The sequence below is a fragment of the Haematobia irritans genome, chromosome 2 (genome assembly GCF_050003625.1).
Source record: "Haematobia irritans isolate KBUSLIRL chromosome 2, ASM5000362v1, whole genome shotgun sequence".
Classification (NCBI taxonomy): Eukaryota; Metazoa; Arthropoda; class Insecta; order Diptera; family Muscidae; genus Haematobia; species Haematobia irritans.
Genome location: NC_134398.1, coordinates 211,775,713 through 211,798,117, shown reverse-complemented (window position 1 = coordinate 211,798,117; position 22,405 = coordinate 211,775,713). Strand labels below are relative to the sequence as shown.

General features: G+C 34.4%; 5 non-coding genes across 5 annotated transcripts; 3 read left to right on the top strand and 2 right to left on the bottom strand.

The window, feature by feature from the left end:
• Nucleotides 1-8,855: 8,855 nt before the first annotated feature.
• Nucleotides 8,856-8,928, bottom strand: TRNAK-CUU (transfer RNA lysine (anticodon CUU)). The gene has a single exon. It is a non-coding gene; the product is annotated as a tRNA-Lys (tRNA).
• Nucleotides 8,929-9,417: 489 nt separating this feature from the next.
• TRNAK-CUU (transfer RNA lysine (anticodon CUU)) lies at nucleotides 9,418-9,490 on the bottom strand. Its single transcript has one exon. It is a non-coding gene; the product is annotated as a tRNA-Lys (tRNA).
• A 207-nt stretch (nucleotides 9,491-9,697) lies between these two features.
• TRNAK-CUU (transfer RNA lysine (anticodon CUU)) lies at nucleotides 9,698-9,770 on the top strand. Its single transcript has one exon. It is a non-coding gene; the product is annotated as a tRNA-Lys (tRNA).
• Nucleotides 9,771-15,723: 5,953 nt separating this feature from the next.
• TRNAK-CUU (transfer RNA lysine (anticodon CUU)) lies at nucleotides 15,724-15,796 on the top strand. The gene has a single exon. It is a non-coding gene; the product is annotated as a tRNA-Lys (tRNA).
• A 5,130-nt stretch (nucleotides 15,797-20,926) lies between these two features.
• Nucleotides 20,927-20,999, top strand: TRNAK-CUU (transfer RNA lysine (anticodon CUU)). Its single transcript has one exon. It is a non-coding gene; the product is annotated as a tRNA-Lys (tRNA).
• Nucleotides 21,000-22,405: the final 1,406 nt, after the last annotated feature.

Sequence of the window (22,405 nt, the reverse complement as noted above, 5' to 3'; positions counted from 1 at the left end):
TTGATGTAGCCTTATATTTTCATTTTTTATGATTTAAAATTTGGCAATGATTTTTATACAAAAAAAAAAAAAAACAAACTCTCAATTCTCAAATGCTAGACAGGGAAATCGCATCCAATTCATGGTGGGATGCTAAGCCAAATGCCTAAAAGCCCTTTGATGTAAAAGAACTAACAAATGACAATGACATTAGTGGCTGAAGTAGTACTTACAACAGCTCTCTTCGTTTTTTTTTCACTCATTACATTTTATAGAGTTTTTTTTTTATAAAATAAAACAAATTAAAAAGAAGACACTTAGTGTCATCTTGTGAGACTTGGCTGTTTACGATACGATGGCTAAAACTTAATACGAAATGATATCATTTTAACAACTTGCCAGCACTAAAAGCCATTTCCTTTAAACCGATACGAAACAAAAGTTAGAGTAGTATGTGGTGGAACTCTATATTCTGGTCATTATAAAAAAGAACTTTGTTACAGTGCGGCAAAATAAAGGGGATATGTCAAACGAGTGATAGAATTTGTAACACAATTACAAGTTTTTTTATACCTTCCACCATAGAATATACCCCCCATTCTATGGTGGAGGGTATAAAAAAACTTAAAATTGTTTTACAAATTTTATCACTCGTTTGACATATCCCCTTTATCTTGCCGCACTGTAACTAAGTTCTTTAACTTTGTCATTCCGTTTGTAACACATCGAAATATTGCTCTAAGACCCCATAAAGTTATATATTCTGGGTCGTGGTGAAATTGGCATATGGTCTTCAACAACCACGCAAAAATTGGTCGATATCGGTCTATAATTATATATAGCCCCCATAAAAACCGATCCCCAGATTTGGTTTGCGGAGCCTTAAAGAGAAACAAATTTCATCCGATCCGGCTGAAATTTGGTACACGATGTTGGTATATGGTCTCTAACAACCATGCAAAAATTGGTACACATCAGTCCATAATTATATAAAGCCCCCATATTAACCGATCCCCAGATTTGGCTTTCGGAGCCTCAAAGAGAAGCAAATTTCATCCGATCCGTCTGAAATTTGGTACATGGTTTTGGTCTCTAACAACCATGCAAAAATTGGTACACATCGGCCCATAATTATATAAAGCCCCAATATTAACCGATCCCCAGATTTGGCTTTCGGAGCCTCAATGAGAAGCAAATTTCATCCGATCCGTCTGAAATTTGGCACATGATGTTGGTATATTGTCTATAACAACCACGCAAAAATTGGTCCACATCGGTCCATAATTATATATAGCCCCCATATAAACCGATCCCCAGATTTGGCTTGCGGAGCCTCAAAGAGAAGCAAATTTCATCCGATCCGTATGAAATTTGGTACATGGTTTTGGTATATGGTATCTAACAACCATGCAAAAATTGGTTCACATCGGTTCATAATTATATATAGCCCCCATATTAACCGATCCCCAGATTTGACCTCCGGACCCTCTTGGAGGAGCACAATTCATCCGATCCGGTTCAAATGTGGAACGTGGTGTCAGTATATGGTCTCTAACATCCTTGCAAAAATTGGTCCACATCGGTTCACAATTATATTTAGCCCCCATATAGACCGATCCTCTGATTTGACCTCCGGAGCCTCGAGGATGAGCAAAATTCATCCGATTCGGTTGAAATTTTGTACGTCGTGTTAGTATATGGTCTCTAACAACCATGCAAAAATTTGTCCACATCGGTCCATAATTTTATATAGCCCCCATTTAAACCGATCCCCAGATTTGGCTTGCGGAGCCTCAAAGAGAAGCAAATTTCATCCGATCCGTCTGAAATTTGGTACATGGTTTTGGTATATGGTCTCTAATAACCATGCAAAATTTGGTCCACATCGGTTCATAATTATATATAGCCCCCATATTAACCGATCCCCAGATTTGGCTTGCGGAGCCTCAAAGAGAAGCAAATTTCATCCGATCCGTCTGAAATTTGGTACATGGTTTTGGTATATGGTCTCTAACAACTATGCAAAAATTGGTCCACATCGGTTCATAATTATATGTAGCCCCCATATAAACCGATCCCCAGATTTGACCTCCGGACCCTCTTGGAGGAGCAAAATTCGTCCGATCCGGTTCAAATGTGGAACGTGGTGTTAGTATATGGTCTCTAATATCCTTGCAAAAATTGGTCCACATCGGTTCACCATTATATATAGCCCCCATATAAACCGATTCTCGGATTTGAACTCCGGAACCTCTTGGAGGGACAACCATGCAAAAATTGGTCCATATCGGTCCATAATGATTATGAACCATATCGGTTCATAATCACGGGTGCCACTCGAGCCAAAATAATCTACCAAAATTATATTTCTATAGAAACTTTTGTTAAATTTTATTTCCATAAAAAATTGTGTCAAAATTTTATTTCTATAGAAAAGTTTGTTAACATTTTATTTCAATAGAATATTTTGTTAAAATTTCATTTCTATAGAATTTTTTGTTAAAATTTTATTTCTATAGAAACTTTTGTCAAAATTTTATTTCTATAGAAAATTTTGTTAAAATTTTATTTCTATAGAAAATTTTGTCAAAATTTTATTTCTATAGAAAACTTTGTCAAACTGATTTATATACGTATTTAATCGGTATTTTTTTATTTAATGTATACCACGTATGAACTTACTTACAATTTAGAAGACGGTGTTAGGAGGTTTTAGGATACCTTGCCATCGGCAAACGTTACCGCAACTCAAGTAATTCGATTGTGGATGACAGTGTTTAGAAGAAGTTTCTACGCAATCCATGGTGAAGGGTATATAAGCTTCGGCCTGGCCGAACTTACGGCCATATATACTTAATATCAATTATACAGGTCATCACTTCTAAACTGCTCATCTAACAGCTGATAGGTTTACTCCAGTGTCAGTTTATATTATTTTGGTTATTCCAACTATGATTGGTTATAAAAACTCACGTACATTTTTTGTTCACAAAATCCATCATTCCAATTCATATCAATTTGTGGTGTGGTGTGGAGAGTGCCTCCCACAAATCGCTACTTCACTTAATGTTCGCAAAAAGACTTTAATGAAAACTTTTTAATTTAGAGATACACACACACACATAACACAAAAATCCTCTCCTCCCCCACCTCCCCCTCCTACCACATACTCACATTTCGAAATAAAGAGCTCACTCGAACGGATATCCAGTACTAGTAAAGCCATAGAAAGCCAACAACGGCTACAACTATGAAGACAAAAATAACAAAAAAAGAACGCTGTAAAAAAGACTAAATGAGTAAGAAAAAAAAAACAAGACTTTGAAATTTCATACCAGTCTTTTGTTCATGTATTTGTTTTGGAGAGGCAAAGATAGCGCGAGAGACGAATACGCATACAATGTCGCATAGAAAAAAAATCATAGACACTAACACGCACACACACGCGTCAACACACCCGACCATATTTCTATATAGACCGACATAGATGTTACTTTAAAAAGGAAATCATGGTCAAAAGGATAAAAACAATGGATGGTTATGTCGGCCCAAGAGCTGCCTTAGCTGGGTAGAAACAAATATCCCGAATACACATATTTTTGTTCCGGAAAGCAACAACAATGAAGCAGCAACATGCATTGCAACGATGATATATGAGTAGGTCTACTAATGCAAATACCACCAATACTATCACTAGCACTAGGCACTACCAACTCAACTGAAAGCATCCATAAATAAAAAAAGAAACTAAAACATGCCTTTTTATTTTTTATTTTTTTGTTAAAATTGGGGAAAAAACTCATGTAAGTTGAATCGAACAGAATTTAGTATACCCTTCTTACACGTAATGTAATAAAAAATAAAATGTTTTGCAAATCAAAAGAAATGAAATCGTGTAAGGATACCGGTTCCAAAGATTTTATCTTTGCACTACGCCACAGAAACGGAAAATTTAAGTAAGGATACCTTTAAGAGCCAATTCTCTTTTAAATATGAATATCTCGTACTTGATTCTAAGAAACAAATTTTAATTTATTCGTTATTTGAGATACAAATTTTAACGACATCGAATTTCAGACTCGACATCAAGTAGAAATTAGGCCATGTTTCAAGTAAAAAACGCGCTTTGAACGCGTTTTTGCTTTGTAGTGAAGATACAAGAAATCAACGAATTTAAAAACGATTTCATTAATTTTAAAGAATTTTTCAAAATTATGAATGCCATGTTGTCTTTGGTCAAACGAAATTTTCTTTCGTGTTAAGATAAGAATCTGTACCACTTAAATATAAGGACAATACAACTTCATTAAAAAGTTTTTCGACTTTTGGACAAGGAAAAACTTTATGACACGAAAATCAATATACTATTCTAAGCAAAGTTCGTATTTCAAGAACATGCAATCTTTGGCCTCGCGAAAACTTTTTTGTGCAGTGTAGAATCAGGAGCGACTTTACATTGATCACAAAAATATGTTCACATAAAGATTGACGGACAGAGGGACGTGACTAGTTCGTCTGAGAACACATTTTTGTGATCAAAGTCTAGGTCGCTCCTGATTCGGTCGGATCGTGATTCAATCTACTCACATCTGTATGTCTATCCGTACGTCTGTCGGTGAACACATTTTGTGAACACAGTGCACTCAGAGAAGGAATAGGATCACCTCAACCATGTTTCAAGAGCAATATGTTATTTTTGGATGAGGAACATATAACATGTTTGCCACAACTATGTTATTTTCTCGCAAATTATGCATCTTGCCTAGAAAACAACGTTTTTGTGACAAAAATGTTCCATGGTCACCGTCCAAAAATAACATTTTGCTCTTGAAACGTATTTGCAGTGATCATATTCCTTCTTTGCGTGTGGCAGTTCTAATCCATTCGACTTCAAATCTGGCATAACTATCTCTTTGTGGGTCATAATAGAACCCCATTAATTTTGGCAGAAATCAGTTCAGATTTGGATATAGCTCTCATATATATCTCTCGCCAGATGGCCCTAGAAGCCAGTATTTTACCCTGACTTGCCTTCAATTTTGCAGAAGGAATACAATGGATAGTCTCGTAATGTATGCCAAATTTCGATTTGAAATCGGTTAATGTTTAAATATAGCTGCCACATATATCTTTCGCCCGATTTTGTCTCATATGACCACAGCGTTTTAGTCTGATTTGCGTGAAATTTTGGTTGTTGTTCGTTTATCTTAGGCAAGAATTGTGGTTCTGCGTTATTTTTACTTTTTCCTGGCGAAGATCCCTCTTGACATAATCGAAACTTAGGAATTTTATACCTTCCACCATAGGATGGGGGTATATTAACTTTGTCATTCCCTTTGTAACACATCGAAATATTGCTCTACGGTCGTGGTGAAATACTGAGTCGATCTGAGCATGTCCGTTCGTCCGTCCGTCTGTTGAAATCACGCTAACTTCCAAACGAAACAAGCTATCGACTTGAAACTTCGCACAAGTAGTTGTTATTGATGTAGGTCGGATGGTATTGCAAATGGGCCATATCGGACCACTTTTACGTATAGTCCCCATATAAACCGACGCTCAGATTTGGCTTGCGGAGCCTCTTGGAGGAGCAAAATTCATCCGATCCGGCTGCAATTTGGTACATGGTGTAAGTATATGGAATTTAACAACTGTGTAAAAATTGGTTCAAATCGGCCCATAATTATATATAGCCCCCATATAAGTCGATCCCCAGATTTGTCCTCCGGAGCCTTTTGGAGGAGCAAAATTGAATGATGAAATTTGGTATGTGGTGTTATTATATGGTCTCTAACAACCATGCAAAAATTGGTCCATATTGGTCCATAATTATATATAACCCCCATATAAACCGTTCCCCAGATTTGATCTCCGGAGCCTATTGGAGAAGCAAAATTCATCCGATACGGTTGAAATTTGGAGCGTGGTGTTAGTATATGGCCGCTAATAACCAAGCCCAAATTGGTCCATTTCGGACCATATCCATATGTAACCGATCCCCAATCACAACAAAAATTGGTCCATATTGGTTCATAATCATGGTTGCCACTCGAGCCAAAAATAATCTACCAAATTTTGTCAAAATTTTATTTCTATAGCAAATTCTGTCAAAATTTTATTTCTATAAAAAATTTTGTCAAAATTTTATTTCTATAGAAAATTTTTTCAAAATTGTATTTCTATAGAAAATATTGGCCAAATTTTACTTCTATAGAAAATGTTGTCAAAATTTTATTTCTATAGAAACTTTTGTCAAACTTAATTATATACGTATTTAATCGGCCTTTTTTAGTTTAATATATACCACTTATGTTAGGCTACGTGTGCTGGAAATTTTTGGAAAAATTTTCTATAGAAATAAAATTTGGAAAAACTTTTCTTTAAAAATAAACTTTTGACAAAATTTCCGATAGACATAAAATTTTGCGAAAATCTTCTATAGAAGGTGTAACTTTTTAACTGACCTCTTTGGCTCTTTGCTGAGCCTCTAAGAAAAGCATATTTCATCCGATCCGGCTGAAATTTGGTACATGGTGTTGGTATATGGTCTCTGCAACAATTGGTCCATGGATTGGTGTACATCGGTCCATAATTATATAAAGCCCCCATATAAACCGATCCCCCGATTTGGCTTGCGGAGCCTCTAAGAGAAGCAAATTTCATCCGATCCGGCTGAAATTTGGTACATGGTGTAAGTATATGGTCTCTAATAACCATGCAAAAATTGGTCCACATCGGTATTTGGTATATTGCGCTAGTATATGGCCGCTAACAACCATGCCAATATTCGTCAATATCGGTCTATACTTATATATAGCCGATCCCCAAAAATAGTCTACCAACATTTTATTTTTATATAGAATATTTTGTCAAAATGTTATTACTATATAAAGTTTTTTATTCGGCCTTTTTTTTTGTAATTACCCTGTGTGGACTAACTTACAATTGAGAAGACGGTGTTAAGAAGTTTTAAGATACCTTAACATCGGTAAGTATTACCCCAACCCAAGTAATTCGATTGTGGATGACAGTCTTTCGTAGAAGTTTCTACGCAATCCATGGTGGAGGGTACATAAGATTCGGCCTAGCCGAACTTACGGCCGTATTTACTTGTTTTGTCTAACATTTTTTCCAGTCTAACCTTTTTCTGCATCGATGAGCTCTTGAACTTTTTGGAACTTCAATGACTTTAGTCCAAGCTCATTTTACAGTATGTGTTGCATCCGTTCTCGCATATTTTCACTATCAAAATTTCTACCACTGCGGCGTGGATTTTGGTCAAGTCTGGCCTTCAATTTTCGAATCAATTCTGGTGTTGTAACCGTCTTTTTTCGCCCAGATTTTGGACGCGATACCACACGAGCAATGTTACGTTAAAGAAAAGATTTATTCACAATAAAATTCTGGAGAGCCCTAACGATAGTCACTTACGGTTTTCCAGACCATAAGTTGCTTGAATTAAGCTAAACATAGTATCGACCGGCGCTCATTGATAAGAGAGAAGTTTAACACTTGTGGTAAACTATCACTACACTTAACCTAACAAATCACGTTTGAGCTCGATTACGTATAACTTTATTTCTCAATGCAATAAATCAAAATGCTTCTGCAAGCTTGTATACAATAAAATTAACTGTGACTGGAATAAAAGTGTTAGATGTCTGCTGACGAGCGGTTTAGAAATGATAGCAACCTTAAATTGGGTGTAACTGATATCAGCTCCTTGTATACTAGTCAGTTTTTCGATATAGCCCCCAAATTATAGCCCCGAATTGATTTGTGGAGGACATGTGAGCCACAATTGAAGAAATTCGATACAATTCCCCGTGTAGATCAAAATGTTTTTGAAAACTTGTAGAAAATGAACTGTTAACCTGAAGTTGTTTGCAATACATATTAGCCTCCCCTATATATGGTAGTATAGTGTAGAGTAAGGTCTTCATATCAATTTCATCACAAATCCAAATATGATTCTATGGTCCACTTTAACATTTAGAGGTGTTACAAACAAAAGGATCCTGCCAGTATATCCCTTTCGCTAAGATGCTATCCCCCCTATGAATCTATGTAAAAACAACACTTTCCGTATTTTCCATTGTATCCAAGTGATGGTATATGTAAACATATGTGAAGGGGTGTGTGTGTGCTAAGTTTTCAAAGTCCTTTATTGAAACATGTAACATAAAAATCTCTCTGACAACATGTTACAGACCATTGGTCTTTCAAATAACCATTTTTTTTTTGCTTGTTTTTCAATTCGTTAGCCTGAGTAAAGGGAAGTGGTCTCATCGAAATATATGAATATTGATTGACCTTTTTTTAGTTTTCTGTATTACACATATGACAAAAAAATTTTCTATTCTCTTAGTCTCGTATCCAAATTTGTGAACATCAAAAAGTTGGTCAGCTTTGTATATCAACTTTCAAAACAAATGTTTAATCGAAAAAAAATCGTTTAGTTTTTTTTTTATGGCAGATATCTACCAACAGAAAAAGTCGGTCAATGTAATGGAAACTTTGAAAACACAATATTCTAAAAAATAAGATAAAAAATTGGAAATTTGTTTTTGTCTCTAATTGGATCCCTACTTTGTTGTATTTTTCTTTATTATCATTACATCGGTTTTCTAGAGTAGAGTAGAGAATTTGTACAAAAGCAGATTATGCAATTTAAATTTCTTAGAAATAGAAAAAAAAACACCAAACAAAATCAAAGAAAAAATTTATATTTCTAACTCCAACCGAGTTGATACTTTGACCTTGTCAGAAAAAAACAAAAAAAAAATAAATTTTTATACCCTTCATCCTTTATTTATAGCAGGATATTTTATTTGCTTTTATTGTTTTCACCAAGCAAAAAAACAATATTTATTTAGCGCCCAACGTGGGGCTCGAACCCACGACCCTGAGATTAAGAGTCTCATGCTCTACCGACTGAGCTAGCCGGGCCTTGTACGAGATTAGTTTTTATTCTTGAGTAAATTTTCTTGTTAATCGCAATTTTTGATTTAGATTCGAGCGATGCTCACATTGAAGCAAGAATGGATTACTACTCTACACTAATATCCATAAAAAATACAAAATATCGGTTTAAAATAATTGTTGAGGATATCAGGATGATTTTTTGCCTGTGTCGGTGGAAAATTGAGCGCTCACACCTCGAATGACCTACCCCATCATTGTGTAAGTATATATGGGTGCACTTAATATTAAATATATTGCTTTATTAAAACAAATATTTGTCTAGCGCCCAACGTGGGGCGTAAGATGCCCAAGCATGCAGCAGTTATAATTTTGCCAAATAGTTTTGAGGCTTGCATCACTGTTCCTTATATTTTTCCACTAAGCCTATTGCTATTAATAGCATGAATTTCCCTTGCCCTCCATAAGAGAGAACATAATATCTTGTTAAGTTTGCAGGGAAAAATATTTTATTAGCGCCCAACGTGGGGCTCGAACCCACGACCCTGAGATTAAGAGTCTCATGCTCTACCGACTGAGCTAGCCGGGCCTTGCAGGAGATTACTTAATTAGTGTTGAATGATAATATATATATTAACAAATTCATCTTAAGAAATTTTCTAAAAAAAATATATATTTTTTTAAGAATTTATTTAAATTATTAATTTAATAATTTTAATAACTAAAAGAAACTAAATTGGCATAAAATATTTTCTTGTAAATTTTTTAGTCATAAAAAGTTGTACTTAGTTTAAATGCCCGGCTAGCTCAGTCGGTAGAGCATGAGACTCTTAATCTCAGGGTCGTGGGTTCGAGCCCCACGTTGTGCGCTAATAATAATTTTTCCTTCAGATAAATAAAATGTCAAATATGATTATCCCTATGCCTTTCCCCTAAAAAACGAGCTATAAATAAAGGTATTGATAATATTCTTTATGAAACCGGAAGTGGTGTAAAATTGGCCAGAAGCGATGAATTTAACATGGGCTTGTCATAATATGGATGTCCACCATTTCAACAGTCGTTGCACTGGATTTGCATCACTCCTTAACACTGGAAAGTCATCCTTATTTGTTGTACACTAACGTCATCCTATGTCATTTTGACTACGGCTTATTTCATGACCCTATAATTTGCATCGTGAGAAAAAAGGAGAAGCAAAATTGAATTTATTTCCTTATTCAATTTGTGTTTAATTAGTATAAGACAAACATTCATAAAATGGTTGTATTGGTATAATTTATCATTTCGCAATCGGCCGAAATGCATTTTAAATCAAAATTGAATTACCCGTCGTCATTTTGACGAAGGATGTCTGCCCAGTAGATAGGGTCACGGGTAAAGGAAAAAAAAAGTTGATGCGGTCACCCCCCCCCGTTTTGTAGCATATTCGAAGACAATTTCAGAACACCAAAACTTTTTTCCGTACACCCTACGAACCCCCGAAAGCGAAAGAGATTGTTAGAATTTTAAAACAGTATGCTCTCAAATTGTTCTAGCAAAAACACAACAACGAGTATGTATACAAAGGTACCGTTAGAAATTTACAGATAAACAGGTTTTGTGTTCTAAATGCCTTATAAATTAATTTCGTAGATGTGAATAACGATGTGCATGTGGTTTCGATCGGACATCATGACAACACAACAAAAACTATTTGGTGATGTGTAGGGTGACCTATTGACTTTTTAAAATCTGTGTAACTTTTTTGTTTATGAATATAAGTAAATACTTCAAAAGCAAAAGTTTCATATATTGTTAAGATATTTATAATGGTTATCAGAAATGGGCATCATAGGGGTATACGAAGCGAACTAAAAAAAAATTAAAAATCAAATTTGACGTCGGAGTCAAAAATGACCAATGCACGAAATATACCCCTGATCAACCACGAACAACGATATGCGTTTCTTTTTGATCGGACTTCAAATGACGACACAGCACAATAAATTGTATTTCGGGGGTCGTAGGGTGCAAAAAGTTTTGGTGTTCTGAAATTGTCTTCGAATATGCTACAAAACTGGGGGGTGACCGCATCAACTTTTTTCGTGACCATAAATATCTACTGTCCAGGGTTAATGAGTGATTCAAAATCAGTGTTTTGGATGTGAATTAAAAATTTTTGTGATATTTTGCCAAATAAAACAATTTTTCTAGAATGGATTAAGCATTTTTTTCGGCAAAATTTATTTAAAAAAAAAATTAAATGAGAAAGATATGACTCGTTTTATAAAAATTGAATTAAAATAATTTCCTGTATAGTTAAAATAAAGAACATCTTTGAGAGGACATTTTTGGAAGTGATTTTAAAGTTGAGACTTTAGAACAACTACCAAATTTTATTGCTGATTTCTTACTTTTCTTTTCGTTTCTTTTTTATACCCTCCACCATAGGATGGGGAGTATATTAACGTTGTCATTCCGTTTGTAACACATCGAAATATTGCTCTAAGACCCCATAAAGTATATATATTCCGGGTCGTGGTGAAATTCTGAATCGATCTAAGCATGCCCGTCCATCCGTCCGTCTGTTGAAATCACGCTAACTTCCGAACGAGACAAGCTATAAACTTGAAATTTGGTACAAGTAGTTGCTATTGATGTAGGTCGGATGGTATTGCAAATAGGCCATATCGGTCCACTTTTACGTATAGCCCGACGCTCAGATTTGGCTTGCGGAGCCTCTTGGAGGAGCAAAATTCATCCTAATCAGCTGAAATTTGGTACATGGTGTTAGTATATGGTCTCTAATAACCTTGCAAAAATTGGTCCACATCGGTCTTTAATTATAAATATATAGTCTCCACATAAATCGATCCCCAGATTTGGCTTGCGGAGCCTCTAAGAGAAGCTAATTGCATCCGATCCGGCTGAAATTTGGTACACGGTGTTAGTATATATTCTCTAATAACCATGCAAAAATTGGTCCACATCGGACTAAAATTATACATAGCCCCCATATAGACCGATCCTCTGATTTGACCTCCGGAGCCTCGTGGATGAGCAAAATTCATCCGAGTCGGTTGAAATATGGTACGTCGTGTTAGTATATGGTCTATAATAACCATGCAAAAATTGGTCTACATCGGTTCATAATTATATATAGCCCCCATATAAACCGATCCCCAGATTTGGCTTGCGGAGCCTCTAAGAGAAGCAAATTGCATCCGATCCGGCTGAAATTTGGTACATGGTGTTAGTATATGTTCTCTAATAACCATGCATAAATTGGTCGATATCGGTCCATAAGTATATATAGCCCCCATATAAACCGATCCCCAGATTTGAAATCCGGAGCCCCTTGGAAGAGAAAACTTCACCAGATCCGGTTGAAATTTGGTACGTGGTGTTAGTGTATGGTCTCTAACAACCATGCAAAAATTGGTCCATACCGGTCTTAATTATATACAACCCCCATTTAAACCGATCCCCAGATTTGACCTCCGGAGCTCTTGGAGCTCCGCTAGCATATGGTCGCTAAAAACCATTCCAAAATTGGTCCGTATCGGTCTATAGTTATATATAGCCGATCCCCAAAATTAATCTACCAACATATTACTTCAATAGTAAATTTTGTCAGAATTTTATTACTATAAAAATTTTATCAAGATTTTATTTTTATAGAACATTTTTCAAAATTTTATTTCTATAGAAAGTTTTGTGAAAATTTTATTGCTATAGAAAATTTTGTCAAAATTTTATTTCTATATAAAATTTTGTCAAAATTTTATTTCTATAGAAAATTTTGTCAAACTGTCATTTTATCAAATTTTGTACAAGCATAACACTTAATCGTATAGTCAAGTGTACAAAATTTGATTGAAATCGGTTCAGATTTAGATAAAGCTCCCATATATATCTTTCGCTCGATATGGACTTATATGGCCCCAGAAGCCAGATTATTGGCCGAATTTGGTTGAAATTTTGCCCAAGGAGTACAATTAGTAGTATAGTCAAGTGTGCAAAATTTGATTGAAATCGGTTCAGATTTAGATATAGCTCCCATATATATCTTTCGCCCGATATGGACTAATATGGTCCTAAAAGCCAGAGTTTTGGCCCAATTTGGTTGAAATTTTGCACAGGGAATAGATTTAGCATTGTAACTATGCTTGCCAAATTCGGTTGAAATCGATTCAGATTTAGATATAGCTCCCATGTATATCTCTCGCCCGATGTGCACTTATATGGACCCAGAAGCCAGAGTTTTATCCCTATTCGCTTGAAATTTTGCACAAGGAGTACAATTGGTAGTATAGCCATGTGTGCCCAATTTGATTGAAATCGGTTCAGATTTAGATATAGCTTCCATATATATTTTTCGCCCGATATGGACTTATATGGCCCCAGAAGCCAGCGTTTTGGCCCAATTTGGTTAAAATTTTGCGCTAGGAGTACAATTAGTAATATAGTCATGTGTGCCAAATTTGATTTGAAATCGGTGCAGATTTAGATATAGCTCCCATATATATGTTTTTCTGATTTCGACAAAAATGGTCAAAATACCAACATTTTCCTTGTTAAATCGCCACTGCTTAGTCGAAAAGTTGTAAAAATTACTCTAATTTTCCTAAACTTCTAATATATATCGAGCGATAAATCATAAATAAACTTTTGCGAAGTTTCCTTAAAATTGCTTCAGATTTAAATGTTTCCCATATTTATACCCTGCTCCACACTGTGGAACAGGGTATTATAAGTTAGTGCATATGTTTGCAACACCCAGAAGGAGACGAGATAGACACATGGTGTCTTTGGCAAAAATGCTCAGGGTGGGTTCCTGAGTCGATATAGCGATGCCCGTCGGTCCGTCTGTCCGTGAACACATTTTTGTAACCAAGGGATTAGGTAGTAATTTAAGCCCAATCGACTTCGAATTTGGCACAAGTATGTGTTTTGGGTCAAAATAGAATCCTATTGATTTTGGAATAAATCGGTTCAGATTTAGATATAGCTCCCATATATATCTTTCGCCCGATATGGACTAATACGGTCCCTGAAGCCAGAGTTTTACTACAATTTGGTTGAAATTTTGCACATGGAGTAGAATTAGCATTGTAGCTATGCGTGCCAAATTTAGTTGAAATCGGTTCAGATTTAGATATAGCTCCCATATATAGCTTTCGCCCGATTTACACTCATATGACCACAGAGGCCAATTTTTAACTCCGATTTAGTTGAAATTTTGCACAAGGAGTAGAATTAGCATTGTTGCTATGCGTGCCAAATTTGGTTGGAATCGGTTCTGATTTAGATATAGCTCCCATATATATGTTTTTCTGATTTCGACAAAAATGGTCAAAATACCAGTATTTTCCTTGTAAAATCGCCACTTCTTAGTCGAAAAGTTGTAAAAATGACTCTAATTTTCCTAAACTTCTAATACATATATATCGAGTGATAAATCATAAATAAATTTTTGCGAAGTTTCCTTAAAATTGCTTCATATTTAAATGTTTCCCATATTTTTTACTAACATTGTGTTCCATCCTAGTGCATTAGCAGACTTAAATTTTGAGTCTATAAATTTTGTAGAAGTCTATCAAATTCTGTATAGATCGAGTGATACTTAAATGTATGTATTTGGGACAAACCATTATATATAGCCCCCAACACATTTGACGGATGTGATATGGTATCGAAAATTTAGATCTTCAGAGTGGTGCAGGGTATAATATAGTCGACCCTGTCCGAGTTTAGACTTTCCTTACTTGTTTTTACTAAAATTGTGTTCCACCCTAGTGCATTAGCCAACTTAAATTTTGAGTCTATAGATTTTGTAGAAGTCTATCAAATTCTGTCCAGATCGAGTGACATTTAAATGTATGTATTTGGGACAAACCTTTTTATATAGCACCCAACACATTTGACGGATGTGATATGGTATCGAAAATTTAGATCTACAAAGTGGTGCAGGGTATAATATAGTCGGCCCTGCCCGACTTTAGACTTTCCTTACTTGTTTTTCTTTTAATATATACCACGTATGGACTAACTTACAATTGAGAAGACGGTGTTAAGAAGTTTTAAGATACCTTGCCATCGGCAAGTGTTACCGCAATCCAAGTAATTCGATTGTGGATGACAGTCTTCGGTAGAAGTTTCTAAGCAATCCATGGTGGAGGGTACATAAGCTTCGGCCTGGCCGAACTTACGGCCGTACATACTAGTTTTTTTTTTCTAATTTCCCATTTGGTTAAATTATGTTTTTTTCCTGGAATCTAAAAAACATCCACTCTAACACCTATGATTTAATGAACGTACAAAGTTTCTGTAGCCTTAAAAAATAAAATCTAACCTAAGTAAAATATCAGAATTTTTTCCATATGAAAATAATTAAAATTCTTTCAATGTTTACAGTTCGGGGGGTTATTAAATCGATTTAATAATAAACACGATTTTCAGCCTCACGAATATATCATGATCCATATGTTCAGTTGAATGGTATACATATACACACATACACGCTGTTTTTATAACCATCCCATTGATAGGGGTAATCACGAGCCTCTTTAAACGGACGGACATGATACCATCGATCACTCAATGGAATTCGGGTGATTTTTAAAGATCATCATGTCCCATAGTCAATACGCATACAAAACACCAACACACTACAGTAAGGCACACGTTTGTTCTTTTACTATTAACTTGTCTGTCTACCTGATCTTGGTGTTCTTTAGTTTTATTTTTGGATTTACTTATTTTTAGATTCTTTGCTTTTTTTGGGCGTTCCTATTGTGGTGAATTGAATTTGGCTGTTTGGCTAAGCGACGCATATATGCCCGGCTAGCTCAGTCGGTAGAGCATGAGACTCTTAATCTCAGGGTCGTGGGTTCGAGCCCCACGTTGGGCGAAATAATATTTTTGTTTTTTAAAAATGATTTAGAATAAGATTTTTTTTTGTCTATAAATCCTTTATATAAAAACAAAAAATTCGACATGTGAATAAATTTGAATTTTGGTTTTAGAAAGTAACATAATTTTATTGTTATTCTTTTCAATATCTCATAATCTTTTTATTATTTTGATAATATACTCATCTGCCTAAGAAAATTGTTGGGCATTTGTATTCATGAATGTATGGGCCGGATTTAGCAAGTCCAATGATGTTTTCGTTTGGCTAGATTAGACATTTGATAGACATTTTTCAAGATCATCCATTTTTTATGTGACTGATAACATTCATATTAAATTCATTCGATATTATTGAAAGATTAGCCATTCAACATAATATCTCTATCAGGGAGAATATGCATGTGGATTTTTATTTCACACGGGTCTTAAATAATACAGTGGTTTCAAGCATAATTTAATATGGATATGGCGAAATTAAATAGATTTTTTTATAACAAGTGGTATGTCATATAACAGCACAACATTTAGGAGCTCTTCCCAAGTAATCACTTGAGATTGGGATCAATACAATTTTTCTTAACTTTTTCGACTTTTATATCCACGTAAACTTTATAAATAATATTAGACAATATTTTATCGCAAATTCCACGTCTACCGAAAAATGGATTGATAAACATTTCAAATATTTTTTATTTTATTTGTCCTTGCAGTGTTTCATAAGAATACAAAATTCTGAAAATTTTGAATTCATTGGTAAAATTGCCCAGCAAAAATAAAATGGAAATTGCTCCAGAGGCACTTCCAAAAATGTTATCCCAAAGATGTTCTTTGTTTTAACTATTCAGGAATTTCTTTTAACTCAATTTTTAGAACTAGCTTTTTTAATATTTTTAATGAATAATTTTTACTTTTTTTCAACTAGTAAAAACGAGAAAAAATTATTTAAATTTTGTCGAAAAAAATATTAAATTGATTCTACAAAAATTGCAAATTTTTTAAAATATAAAAAAATCATAAAAATTATTAAATTATTTATTTGGCAAAATATCGCAAAAATTTTTAATTCACAACCAAAACACTGAATTCGAATCACACCTTAAGAAATGATGAAAAATCCGGGCAAAGGTTGTTGAAATGGTCATCGCTTCTGTGCCAATTTTGCACCACGTATGGATCCGGAAGTATTGCATACTTGGCTCTGAAACAATAAATTTTACATTGGCTTGCCATAGGGCAGAAATCATCCTTTTTCGCAATCCGCTGCAGTTAGTTCTTTAGATGCGATGATATTTCAGTATTTTCGGTTTCAACAAAAAATCGTAATTTTTCAACTCTTTACTCCACATAAAAGTGTTTTTAATATTACTAGCATATATATTATAGAAAATTCTTCGTCCATCAAAAAATGGGTCGATACTTTTCATGATTTTTTATACCCTAAACCACATCACTATGTGGTCAGGGTATAATAAGTTTGATCGTCCAAAAAATGGGTCTACCAGAAATATTGATTTTAGACCCCATAAAATATATACCGATCGACTCAGAATCACCTCCTGAGTCGATCTAGCGCTTGGTGTCCGTCCGTCTGTCCATGTATTTGTTGTTCACAGGATTCCGGTCGCAATTATTAACCGATTTTGATGAAATTTGGTACAGGGAGTTTTTTGGGCACAAGGACGAACGCTATTGAATTTGGAAGAAATCGGATCAAGTTTAGATATAGCTCCCATATATATGTATCGCCCGATTTCGACAAATGGGGTCACGTTCATAAGCGTAGGAAGGCCTCTGGGGAGGGGGCTTAGACCCCCCCAGAAAAATTTTAGCCCCCCCCCCCCAGAATTTGAAAACCTATTTACGATTTTACATTTTTCTAAAAATTAAATAAGTATATACAACCGCACAGAGTTCCGCTGAAGACTTTCATGCACAATCGAATTACTTTGGTTGTGGTAGCAGTTGCCGAAATCTGAATATTTATAAAATAAATCTGTGGTTGAACTTTTGATTTAGTTGAATAACTAAAGCTCCTTTATTATTGTGTTTAGTCTGGTTTAGCCAATTTAATTTAAAAAAAATAGTAATTGATACTATTCTTTCATAAATTAATATCTTAATAATGCTGCAAAAAAGCATAGCCAAAAAGAAGTGAAAATGTTCTTTTTGGGTCCGGAAGTGGTGCAAACTTGGCGGAGAAGCGATGAATGTGATATGAAATTGTCATACAACGAATGTCCACCGTTTCAACAGCCGTTGCAATGAATTTGCATCACTTCTTAAGTTGTGATCCAAATTCAGTGTTTTGAATGTGGATTAAAAAATTTTGTTATATTTTCCAAAATAATTAATTTTTAAATTTTTTATGATTTTTAATGCATTCTAACGCTTGTTTGAAACGTTGTCCCTCGAATATTTTCAAAAATTCTATAAAAATTTCTATAATGAATTTAGCATTTTTGTGGCAAAATTTGAATAATTTGTACCACTTTATTTATTCTTACTTTTTTTTAAAGAAAACAAAAAATTACGCATTAAAATATGAAAAAAATCAAGTAAAAAACTTCCTGTGTAGTTAAAATAATTAACTTCTTAACATTTAGTTGCTTTATTATAAATTAATTGTCGAGTTATTTTGATGCATATATTGTTATTCATTTTTATGAAATAAAACATTAATTGAAACTATAACTTCAGTCTATAAATTTTCAGCTAGGGGGGCTATAGCCCCCCCTAGGAAAATTGTCTAGCTACGCTAATGGTCACGTTGCGCGTTTTTTCAAACGGATCGTCACCAAATTTGGCACAAGGTAATCTTTTCCATCGCCCTTCAAGTCTGCAAAATTTCATCCAAATCGGTTCAGATTTAGCTATAGCTCCCATATATATGTACCGCCCGATTTTCCCAAATTTGGCCACAAAACCTTTATTTATCAACCGATCTTACTCAAAGATGACTAAATATAATCTTCTATAGCGCTAACTATATGTGCAAAAAAGCATCGAAATCGGTTCAGATTTACCTATAGCTCCCATATATATGTACCGCCCGATTTTTCTACATTTGGCCATAAAACCCTTATTTATCAACCGATCTTACCCAAATTTGGCTAAATGTAGTCTTCTATAGCACTAACTATATGTGCCAAAAATCATCGAAATCGGTTCAGATTTAGATATAGCTCCCATATATATGTATAGCCCGATTTTCCCAAATTTGGCCATAGAACCCTTATTTATTAACCGATCTTACCAAAAGTTGGCTAGATCCAGTCCTCTATAGTACTTACTATATGTGCAAAATTTCATCGAAATCGGTTCACATTTAGATATAGCTCCCATATATGTATCGCCCGATTTTGAAAAATTCGCCCCTAATAACCTTATGTTTGACCATACAGGCCTCATTTCGTAACTGATCTTACTCAAATCTTGCACAAGGTAACCTTTTGTGGTATTAATGAAACCAGCAAAATATTATGCAAATTGGTTCAGATTTAGATATAGCTTCTATATATATATATATATGCATCGCTCGATTTTCGAAATTTGGCCAGAGTACTCTTATTTATTAACCAATGTTACTCAAATTTCAAATTTTGATGTACTAGCCGATCGTACTTATACGTACTTGTAGCTCTCACATAAGAATATTGCTCGATTTTTACAAATTTGTATTTATTACCCAAACTAATTTAACGATTTTCTCTTTTTTAATAATGGGCTCAATATTAGTGGCATACTAACTTCGTAGGTGCAATATCAACACAGCCAGTGTTGCTAGAAGTAGGGGAAATTCCCTATATGTAGGGTTTTTCTAATATTTAGCGTCTTGTAGGGACGTAGGGCCACAATGTAGGACATTTTCACTCAACACAATTTGTAATAATTTTTACATTTTGGTGGCTCTAGAGGAGGAAATTAGAAGCCGGCAAGGCTTGATCTTTAACAATGTGTGGTAAACTTTATCCTGTAGAAAATTTTGTCAACATTTTATTTCTATAGAACATTTTGTCAAATTTGTATTTCTATAGATTTTTTTTTTCAAAATATTATTTCTATAAAATTTTTTCTCAAAATTTTATTTCTGTGGAATTTTTTCTCAAAATTTTATTTCTATAGAATTTTCTGTCAAAATTTTATTTCTATAGAAAATTTTCTAACAAAAATTTGTTTATAGAAACTTTTCCAAAAAAAATTTTTTTTATAGATATTTAACAAAAAATTTTACTAATTTGGGTAGAATTCTACCAACTGTGGCAACCGTGGTGGTAATACAAATTTATATTCTAAGTTACATACGTTGCACATTCATATTTTAAAATAATAAAGTATTTAGAACCATTTTTGTTTTGTAAATTTTTTTAAATTTAACGAAAAATATAGTAGGGAAAATTGTTTGGGAATGTATGGGAAAGTAGGGAACTTTTTTTTCCTTGTAGGGTAAACCGAACATTTTCCCTGGCAACATTGACTATGAGCTATAGTCAGATTGACTCAAAGCACCCACAGACATGTACCCTTAATTTTCTTAAATATGCCACTGCGGTTTATCTCCCAGACCTATATGTTACCCCACAAATGCTTATGATTACTAATTCTGTAATGGTGGTTTAGGGTATGATATAGTCGGCCCCGCCCGACTTTCTACTTTAATTACTTGTTTTTTTTTTTATAAATTTCCAAAACTCAAAAATTCGAATTTATTGGTAACACTGCGTAAAAAAAGGATTTTTTTATCGCCTCAAAAAAAACTTTTTTTGAAGTGAAAATAAAGTAAATCTCTAGAAGAGCATCTTTGGATGTATTTAGAAAGAAGAATTTTTTTTTTTTTTTGAAAATGTTTCTACCATAAAATAAATAAATTCAGCAGATTAAAAAAAAAAACATCACTTCCACCCTATGGTAAACCTATGTCAAATTCATTGCTTCTGGCTACGTATTCTTTGCTGGGATACCGTAATATTTTTGCAAGATACATCTAAATTCTCGGTTAGTACAAAAGATATTTATTCTTAAATTTGAGCCTCAAATTTATGATCTATATTCAAAAGCATTGAACGTTGAAAACATGTATAAGAATATCAATATACTTAAGAATATCAACTGAAAGGTAATCTCTTACAAGGCCCGGCTAGCTCAGTCGGTAGAGCATGAGACTCTTAATCTCAGGGTCGTGGGTTCGAGCCCCACGTTGGGCTCACGCTAAATATTTTTCCGATGGATTTTACAAAAATAGAAATTAAATAATCCGATGCTTCAAAGGTTATGTGTTATTTGTCCTTAATCTAATCTAATATAAAGGGTGATTTGTTAAGAGCTTGATAACTTTTTTTTAAAAAAAACGCATAAAATTTGCAAAATCTCATCGGTTCTTTATTTGAAACGTTAGATTGGTCCATGACATTTACTTTTTGAAGATAATTTCATTTAAATGTTGACCGCGGCTGCGTCTTAGGTGGTCCATTCGGAAAGTCCAATTTTGGGCAACTTTTTCGAGCATTTCGGCCGGAATAGCCCGAATTTCTTCGGAAATGTTGTCTTCCAAAGCTGGAATAGTTGCTGGCTTATTTCTGTAGACTTTAGACTTGACGTAGCCCCACAAAAAATAGTCTAAAGGCGTCAAATCGCATGATCTTGGTGGCCAACTTACCGGTCCATTTCTTGAGATGAATTGTTCTCCGAAGTTTTCCCTCAAAATGGCCATAGAATCGCGAGCTGTGTGGCATGTAGCGCCATCTTGTTGAAACCACATGTCAACCAAGTTCAGTTCTTCCATTTTTGGCAACAAAAAGTTTGTTAGCATCGAACGATAGCGATCGCCATTCACCGTAACGTTGCGTCCAACAGCATCTTTGAAAAAATACGGTCCAATGATTCCACCAGCGTACAAACCACACCAAACAGTGCATTTTTCGGGATGCATGGGCAGTTCTTGAACGGCTTCTGGTTGCTCTTCACTCCAAATGCGGCAATTTTGCTTATTTACGTAGCCATTCAACCAGAAATGAGCCTCATCGCTGAACAAAATTTGTCGATAAACACATTTCGAACCGAACACTGATTTTGGTAATAAAATTCAATGATTTGCAAGCGTTGCTCGTTAGTAAGTCTATTCATGATGAAATGTCAAAGCATACTGAGCATCTTTCTCTTTGACACCATGTCTGAAATCCCACGTGATCTGTCAAATACTAATGCATGAAAATCCTAACCTCAAAAGAATCACCCTTTATAATCTAATCTAATATATAATCCAATCTAATATATAACCATAAGTCGGGTTTTATTTATATGGGGGCTATATATGATTATAGACCGATATGGGGCAATTTTTACATGTTCGTTAAATACCATATACTAACCCCATGTACCAAATTTCAGCCGGATCGGATGAAATTTGCTTCTCTTAGAGGCTCCCCAAGCCAAATCTGGGGATCGGTTTATATTTCAACTTAAAAAAAAATATTCATATAATCTCATGTGTAGAAAATTTTATTTATGCATAGGTATGTATACAATATTTTTACAATATTAAATTGAGCCGACGGGCTTTTTTGGCAGCAAATAAATCAATGACTTCTTCAGTCGGCACATTTATTCGGCG